Source organism: Schistosoma mansoni, chromosome 1, assembly GCF_000237925.1.
Source record: "Schistosoma mansoni strain Puerto Rico chromosome 1, complete genome".
NCBI classification, from domain to species: domain Eukaryota; kingdom Metazoa; phylum Platyhelminthes; class Trematoda; order Strigeidida; family Schistosomatidae; genus Schistosoma; species Schistosoma mansoni.
Window position 1 is genome coordinate 62,997,358 of NC_031495.1, and position 9,739 is coordinate 63,007,096.

Below are 9,739 nucleotides of genomic sequence, written 5' to 3' on the forward strand. Positions count from 1 at the left end.
TAATAATCAAGAAGGGATCATTTCAGCTTTATACTACTTAAATATAGTCTAATGAGTAATATTTTCAATTTGAGTTCATTATTATTTCCTGGAGTTCTAGTGAGAAACAGTAACCAGTGGAATTCAACCAGGTCTGTTGGAAGATATGAACTCATTGAAGATATTGATGACATGGTTGCTCAAACTTCATGGATTGGTTGGAGTTAGATATTAACACCGTTGGATGCCGGCCAGCTTAGGGATCTATCGGTTAAGTGTTCAGGCATGAGACTGGTAGGTCCTGGGTTCGAATCTCATGAGGCGGGATGGTGGATGCACACTGCTGAATAGTGTCCCACAATAAGACGAAACAACTGTCCAGTGCTTCCAGGTTTTCCATGGTGGTCTACATTTAATTGACACATGATCTGAACTATATAACAACAATAAAATCTCCACAAACAACCCATCTATTATTATATTATATAATCATTAGTAATATTTACTTCATACTACTTCAACTGATATAGGCTCAACTGATCATGTGTATAATTAGTAATGATGCATGATTTATTTGTCCTTTAACTAATCCACATCAAGTACATGTTTATTATTAAGATATAAATAAATTCTAATTTCATAATATCATGGAGTAAATAAGCTAAAGATCGTACACCAATTGATTATAATCCAGTGGATGAAATGTAATTCATCTGTCGTGAAGTCTAACGGTGTTAATGTGTAACTCCAACCAATCCATGAAGTTTGAGCAACCGTTCACCAAATGACTTCACTGAGTCGTTATCTCCCAACAGACCTGGTTGAACTCCACTGGTTACTGCTTCTCACTAGAACCCCAGGACAAATTTATTGAAGTCAGTCACTAGTGAGCATATGATTATAATCAGAAATAGTTTTGCGGAGATTTCAGTATTTTCATATTGGTTTATCGGCTAAGTGCTCTGGCGCGAGACCGGTAGATCCTGCATTCGAATCTCGCTAGGCGGCATCGTGGATGTGCACCACTGAGGAGTCACATTATAGGACGAAACGGCCGTCCAGTGCTTCCAGGTTTTCGGTGGTAGTCTAGCTTTCATTGACTCATGATTTCAATTATATCATTTCCTTAAGTTCACCGAAGGCCATCCTTACAGTTCTGTTATTCCATAAAATGTAATATATATATATATATAGACAAAACAATGAATTGGATTTGATTTTCCATAATCAATCATGTAACTAAGCAACCATCACAAGTGGTTAAACTATGAATAAACTTTATAGAAATATTTTTTATTAAATAAATGTATCCATTCAAGTTTATACATTGTTTGAATGAATAGCTGAATGATATAGCGCCTATCATATCGTATATGTCATTCATTGCATTTCTCATGAGTAAGTTTCAATGATTGTTTAAAATGTGAAAAAAGTGACATCCGGTTTATAGATTGAAGGGAATATTAAAATCCTTAGTAATACAGATGAGTGATCTAATAAGGTAGAAACATGTGATGTCCTATGAAACGTTTCATAGAAATGAATGATAACAAATTGATTACCAGCATTGTTACTTTACTTTACTTACTTTACTTACGCCTGTTGCTCCCAATCGAGCATAGGACACCGACCAACATTCTCCAACCCACTCTGTCTCAGGCCTTCTTTTCCAGCTCTATCCCTTTCTTGTGTATCTTTCTCATGTATGTCTCTATTTCGCGGCTTAATGTGTTCTTTGGTCTTCCTCTCCTACTTTGACCTTCAGGATTCCATATGAGGGCTTGCCTTGTGACGTAATTGAGTGATTTCCTCAATGTGTGTCCTATCCACTTCCACCGCTTCTTACTGATTTCTTCTTTCGCTGGAATCTGGTTTGTTGTCTCCCACATTAGGTTGTTGCTGATAGTGTCTGACCAACGGATAGGAAGTATCTTGCGAAGTTAACTGTTAATAAACACTTGTATCTTCCGAATGAAGGCTTTCGTAGTTCTCCAGGTTTCCGCCCCATACAGTAGAACTGTCTTCATATTTGTATTGCAAATTCTGATCTTCGTGTTGGTTGACAATTGTTTTGAGTTCCAGATGTTCTTCAGTTGTAAATGTGCTGCTCTTGCTTTGCCGTTCTTCATCCCCACATCTGCATCGAAAGCCGAAAGCCGATTACCAGCATTGTATATGGACTAATTTGTTTAAATTACCTGATTATCATGGAATTATAACATATTACTTAGATAAAATTTGTCTACAACATAGGGTTTTCGGTAAAAGGTATTTCAACAAGTTTCTGTTTCTTTTTTTTTGATCGATCGTGACGATAAATATTGAGTGGTCGCCAGTTAGAAGTTAGCAGTCTAGGAATTGACATCTGAATAATGTATATTCTTTTCGCTGTATATTGCCAGCAACCACGATATCTCTGATCAGGTCTTTTGTAACTTGTACAAACGAAAGGTTGTACACTTTTCATAAACATATCTGAATAGGTTGTGCGATTAATAGCCATAATGATGTATCAAAACAAATAACAAAACAGATAACTTGTTGAAATATCTAGATGGCAGGAACAAGTAGTTCAGATGCTTATGCACGCAGCCAATAGTGATGTAACATTTAAAAGTTGTGTTTTTATTAAAAGTAATAGTTGTTTACTACAAAATAACTCATTAGATATGTTTCATTTTAACATTGTAGTTTGTCGCTGAATAGAATCAACATATTCACTTAGTATTGTTTGTTTAAATCTTCCCATTGACTATCAGGACTCAGTAGCTGAGTGGATAATGCAATGTCGTTTGAAGCGAATTGTACTAGGTCCAAGTCCCAGAGTGAACATCAACACTGAGATGTAGTTAGATCAAGCTGACGAGTCCCGAATAGGACAAAACGCGCATCCATGTTTCCACTACTAACCACTATCCATCTTTGTTTAGAAACAACGTAGTTTAGTGAATGAAAATCGTACTGTTGAGAGGAAATCTTTTAATTGAATTTAGAACTAACTTTATTCACTGACTAATGGTTTGAAGGTGATCATATTACAGATTAACATCTTCATTGACATAGATTATTGTATGCTAGTTATATTGATTGATATAAGTAGTAGGTAGCAACAGTCGGAAGTGAATTGTCTGTAAGCAAAAGATTGAAAAGATTAAAATGAACAGAAGAGAGAAAATTCTAAATGATCAAAATAACAACAGAGATGAAGGAATGATAAAGTTGGTTGGAGACAACTCAAAGATGTGCAAATGATGTATTTAATGTATGATATTTACATTTTACCAAAGCATTCTCTAATCTTGAATTATTCCATAAATTGGACTTCCTCAGCTGATTGCGAATGAGAAATGAGAGAAGAACACTTGGACATTAAACATACCCACATAAAATATAAGATAGTTCAATCGAATATAAATTGTAAGAACTGAACGGCAATTATTAGTTCAAAGCACTTTGTTATAACTGATAAGTTTGAGATTGGATAAACCACATACCTACTTTAGTTTAGATAGTTGAGTGATATTGCTAGACTTTAAACATAGTGTAGCTTAAAGTCGAGCTAATAATTATGATTTCAACTATTTAAATTACTATAATATCCACAAAACCCCCTTGTGATAATAATCAACATATGCTAGCTAGTGACTGGCTCCATGAGGTATTTCCTGAAGTTTTAATGAAAAGCAATGACCAGTGGAGTTCAACCACGTCTGTTGTGAGATAGTAACTCACTGAAGACATTGGTTGATGTGTCGCTCAATTTTATGGATTGGTTGAAGTTAAACATTAACACCGTTGAATGCCGATTCGGTGGTCTAGTGGTTAGGTGCTCGCGTGTGAAACTTATAAGTTTTGGGTTCAAATCTCATGAGGTGGAATCGTGGATACACACTACTGAGGAGTCCCTAAATAGGACGAAATGGCCATCCAATGCTTCCAGGTTTTCCATGATCGTCCAGCTTCAATCGACTCATGATCTTAACTATTCAAAATTCCTTAAATATACAATGAAAATGAAAAGAAAACTAGTCACAACATAAGAGATAATAATCAACCAAATCGAATGAATCAAATAAATCTCTTCAATATATATTTATTTGTTTACTGTTTTCTTTTTCTCATATCCCCTTATGAATTGATTATCTATTCATTAGATTGAATACATTCAAAGACGAACATTATTATTATTATTATGGTTCTTAGTAGTAAATGAAAAGACCATAATAGAACAGTAATAAAGTAAACCAAGGTAATGATAATGATGATGAAGATGATGATGATGATCATAATCATAATACAGTTTAGTTAGTACAGTTAAAACAACAAAGTAATAAATAAACAAATAAATAAACGAACCATTGGAATCATTGAATAAACTATTGAATCATTCATTGATTCAATATTCAATAGATTGTTTGTTTTACTGAGGGGTATGTTTATTTTTTTTATCTTTTCTTTCTTTTCTTTTTTTCTTTTTTTTTAAAGTTTGCTGTAAGCTAAACTTATTCTAAGCAAAGATATAAACAAAAAGTTTCATTGAAATTTGGGGAATATCATAAAGGTTAATCATAATAAAGAAACTTTGATGTTTCTTTTTCTTTCCCAAAGGACATTGCATTTAATGACCTTATTATTAGTGTTTTTTTTTATAATAAAATATATGTATATGTATATATAAGTAATGATGGATAATGGTTAGTAGTGGAATTCAGGAAGCGTGTTTCGTCCTATTTGGGACTCGTCAGCTGGAGTTATTTACATCTCACAGTTGATTTTCATTATGGGACTCGAACCTAGTACAATTGGTTTTAAACAACATTGAGTTATCCACTTAGTTACTAAATTCTGATAGTCACTTGGTTGTGTAATAAGGTGAAGTTGAAATTCACTTGGTATTGTTTATTTGAATCTTCCCATTGATGTTTGGAACTGCAACTGGTCAGTCTCTTATTGAGCATATGTGCATAATATGCATATTGCCTCAATATAGCTTTAATTCACAAGCATTATAAGCAAAGATGGATGGCTAGCAGTGGAATCTAGGACGAGCGTTTCGTCCTATTTGGGACTGATCAATTTCAATGTATATATATATAATTCAAAAAACCAATATGCAATTGAAAGAGTAAAGTATAAATTTAATGGAGAAACATTTTTAGTTCAGGCAGATGATTTTAATGAAGTTTCTCGTTCTCTGAGGTCAATAGTTGAATCTACGATCCCTCACTCGCGAGATTCGAACCCAGGACATACCAGTCTCGCGCCAGAGCACTCAACCTATAGACTACTGAGCCTGCATCCAAAGGTGTTAATAACTAACTCCAACTAATCCACGATTTTGAGCAACAGTTCACCAATTGTCTTCAGTTAGTTAACATCTCTACAACAGAGTTGGTAGAACTCCACTGGTCACTGCTTCTCACCAGAACTCAAGGAAGTATCTCTTGAAGTAAGCACTAGTGAGCATATGATTATAGAACAGAAAGGTACGAAACGGCCGTCTAGTGCTTTCAGGTTTTTCATGATGGTCTAGCTTCAATTGACTCATGATTTCAACTATGAAAAGACTTTGATCTTGTTTAGTTATTATCGATCTGTAACTTACCATTATTTATTTTAATTATTTTTTTTTAAGTAGTCCGAATTAACAAATTAGAACTGTAGTGAACAAGTTTTTCAATGCTTACTTACTTACTTACTTACACCTGTTACTCCTCGTGGAGGAGCATAGGTCGTACATCAGTAAATGGTTTGAATTATTTTTTTCTGGTTAGCGTTTTTTAGCGGGTTAGTTTTCTATGGGATGGGGTCGCTAACCCCATGTCCAACCTTCCTCCTTTATCCGGGCTTGGGACGGGCAGTAACTCTAGAAGAGCTACAGGCGGAGTTTTTCAATGCTTAGTATCTCAATAATTCATAATCATTTTATGATAACATTTGAGTACATATAGTTAGGATTTTTATAACAGGCATATAAATGAAAAATGTTCTTTACAATCCATTCTCTTCAGAATCTTTAATTGTATACATGAGTTCTGTTGGGGATGATAAATCCCCAGAACTGACTTGGTAAATGACCTATTTTTATAATTTTAATTTAAAAATTTGAATTTCTTTGTTTTCGCGCCAAAAGCGCTTCTTTCACCTTCGAGTCGTATTTCCCACTTGTAAAATATCTTAAACGCTATTGGTCTGTTGTATCTTTTAGTGTGCTATTTTGTAATGCCGCCCAAGGACACATTTATGCTGCATATATATACGTTTGATTTCTTCCCCTTACGATTGCTGTGCTTCTGGCTGCTTACGGAATATATTTTCCCCGCTTCCAACTTTGACTTCTTACTCTAGTTAGCTCGGTCTAGGATGCGTCAGAATAGCTAGCTTATCGGTCTCTGGTCACAAGTCTTTGTTCTGTTCGTTGACTAAGTGAATACGAAACGCTTGGATTATATTCCAATGAGTGGTCAAGTTTTTGATCATTTAAAGCAGTAAGGTTTGTTATAATAGTTGTACATTTGGAAGATAGAAGACACAATCCTCCAACTCTTGATTGTTTACACAGAGTGATCACAGACTAAAGGTGAATATAACATTTGATAATACGAAAATTTAACATAGTAACAGGATAAACAACTAAAAAGGGAAAAAAAAGCTAACAGAAGGGTTTTTGTGGAGCTTTCAATAATTTTATAGTTGAAATCATGAGTCAGTTGAAGCAAGGCAGGATCGCGGATGCGCACTGCTGAGGAGTTTCACAATATGACGAAACGGACGTCCAGTGTTTCTAGGTTTTCCATGGTGGTCTAGCTTTAATTAATTGGACGGCTGTTTCATCCTATTATGGGACTCCTCAGCAGTGCGAATCCACGATCTCGCACTCGTGAGATTCTTTAAAATTGATTTCAAGAATACTTTCATTATTTTTTTTGTCGCTAGAATCTTTCTATGATTGAATCATTTAATATGAACCCAGATGAACGTTTTGTTCACTGTTCAATCATTCACAATGTAACACACTCATGTTTCTAATGATTGATGATCAATATGACCTTATAGTTTAAACAGATTAGAACAACTGTTTATTTCCTATCACGTTTTATGAATTTGACATTTGTTGGATAATTCAATATCCAACCTAGGCCTGAAAGAAAGCACACATATTTCATAATTGTTACGTCGTCTATATGTAAGTAGATATTTGGTCATTAGATGTAGTTTAAAAGGAATGTTTCAAGACTTAAGCTCCCTACTAGTTGTCTCTGATAAGCTAGATATATCTGCATTTTGAAAGAAACCAATCCTTCCTGGTTAGAACTTTTTAGTGAGGTTTGATTCCATGAGATGGATTTGTTAACCCTATCCCCAACTCTCCTCCTTTATGAACGCTTTAGGTCGGCAATAATCTTAAAACGCTGGATTTACCTGCATCTCAAAGTTGATATTCACTCTGGGACTCGAATCCTGTACCGTTCGCTTCAAAAGCTATCGCGTTATCCACTTAGCCAATGAGTCCTGATAGCCACTTGCTTGTGCAATGGGCTGAAGTTTGTCCAAATACGTATGTATTGCGCGAATATATCACATAGTTCTGATAATCTTCATCTTCTGATTGCGTTATCAAAACTACTTATAACTACTAAATTCTGGTTAATTAACAATAAGTTAAAAATTGTCTCAGTTATTTGAATAGTTGCTCAAGGGTATATATCTGCTAGTTAAAAATAGATACGTTTTTTCTTTGAGAACATCATTTTGTCTAGAAAAAGCTGTATGGTTTTTATACCCGGGAAGTTACTTAGTTTTTATTGATTGAATATTTAATGATTGAATTCATGGGTTGATCTAAGCTAGACCACCATTTAAAACCTGGAAACGTTTGACGGTCGTTTTGCCCTGGTATGTGACTCCTCAGCAGTGAGCATTCACGATTTCGAATGTTAGGACTCGAACCAAGGATTTTAGGTCTCATGCGCGAACGCCAAACCTCTAGACCATTGAGTCGGCATCCGACGGTGTAAGTGTCTAAACTCAATCAAGCCATGAGTTTTCGCAATCATTCATCCATTAACTGAAGAAGATGCCTATATCTACCCGACACGGATTGCACTCCATTGGTCACTACTGAAGAGTTCCATACTAGGATGAAATGGTCGTCCAACGCTTCCAGATTTTAAGTGGTGTTCTAGCTTACATTGACCCATGAATTCAACTATTAAACATCATTACAATCTCCACAAACCCCTCATTCTTACATTTAATAATTTGAATACATTCATTTCCCGCTTCATATTTCAAATTTAAATTTTCATTGAAGATTTCTACAATTAGAATTTCATTAGAAGAAGATTGATTCAATGAAACAACTTAAAAAGAAGAAGCGATAATAATGAGTTGATTTTCAAGTGGGATTATTTTCCTCAATAAAGCAACTAGAACTTGAATCTATACCATAGTTAGATTTAGCAGCGCCTACCTTTTTTCTAACAAACAGCTAACATCGAAGTCACACCTCATGGTCAACACCTAACGTGAATTATCACTTCGTCGTACCAAGGTACTATGAATGTTTTGGAGACTGTAAAATACAAAGGAAGCAAAAGTTTGACCAACACCGCATGGGTCATTACATACTGTACAATTAACTGATACACGTCGGTTGTCCTGGACCTTGACAGGGATCGATGAACTATTCAATATTCAATAACCCAACTGCCAATTAACTTCACGAGGGCTCAGTGACATTTCGCTGGTCCTACAAAACTATTCATCAACCCATATATCTAAGACGGATAATAATGAGATATTCGCATCTGAATAATAAAAAATCAAAGAAATGACTGAAATAAAAATTTCCTCCTTCCTTTTTTTTCTCCTTTTTTCCCTAAAATTTTTATCTAAATTAACCATACCTGTTGATAGTTTAAAACTATTTTTCAGTCGTTTCTCTTTTTTTGTAAAAAATTTTTTTCTTTTTTTCTTTCTGTCTCTATGAGTGTGTGTGTGTGTGGTTAAATGATAATTTATATCAGTTTTCTAAAATAGAGAAAAAAAAGAAAGAAAAGGGGATAAAACATCTGTTTATCTAAAGAATACATATGAAGAATACATTTTATCAGTCTCCTTTTTCCTAAAAAAAAGCAACAGATTGGGTATACATAAACTGATATAGAGTCTTTGTAGTATGTGGAACTTACTTACGCCTGTTACTCCCAATGGAGCATAAGCCGCCGACTAACATTGTCTAACCCACTCTGTCCTCCACCTTCCTTTCTAGTTCTATCCAATTTTTGTTCATTCTTCTCATGTCTGTCTCCATTTCTCGGCGTAATGTGTTCTTTGGTCTTTCTCTTCTCTTTTGGCCTTCACGATTTCACGTGAGGGCTTGTCTTGTGACGCAGTTGGATGACTTCTTTAATGTGTGTCCTATCCACTTCCAGCGCTTCTTTCTGATTTCTTCCTCCTCTGGATGGAATCTGATTTGTCCTCTCCCACAGTAGGTTGTTGCTGATAGTGTGTGGCCAACGGTTCCGAAGTATCTTGTGTAGACAACTGTTGATAAGCACCTGTATCTTCTGGACGATGGATTTTGTAGTTTTCCACGTCTCCGACTCATACAGTAGAACTGCTCTGACATTTGTATTGAAAATTTTGATCTTAGTGTTGATTGACATTTGTCTTGAGTTCTAGATGTTTTTCAGTTGTAAATATTCTGCTCTTGCCTTGCCGATCCTCGCCCTCCCATATGCATCAGATCCACCGT

General features: G+C 35.1%; 1 non-coding gene across 1 annotated transcript; it reads right to left on the minus strand.

Moving 5' to 3' along the window:
* Positions 1 to 7,418: 7,418 nt before the first annotated feature.
* Smp_tRNA_01373_Pseudo_TTG.1.1 lies at positions 7,419 to 7,489 on the minus strand. The gene has a single exon. It is a non-coding gene (tRNA).
* Positions 7,490 to 9,739: the final 2,250 nt, after the last annotated feature.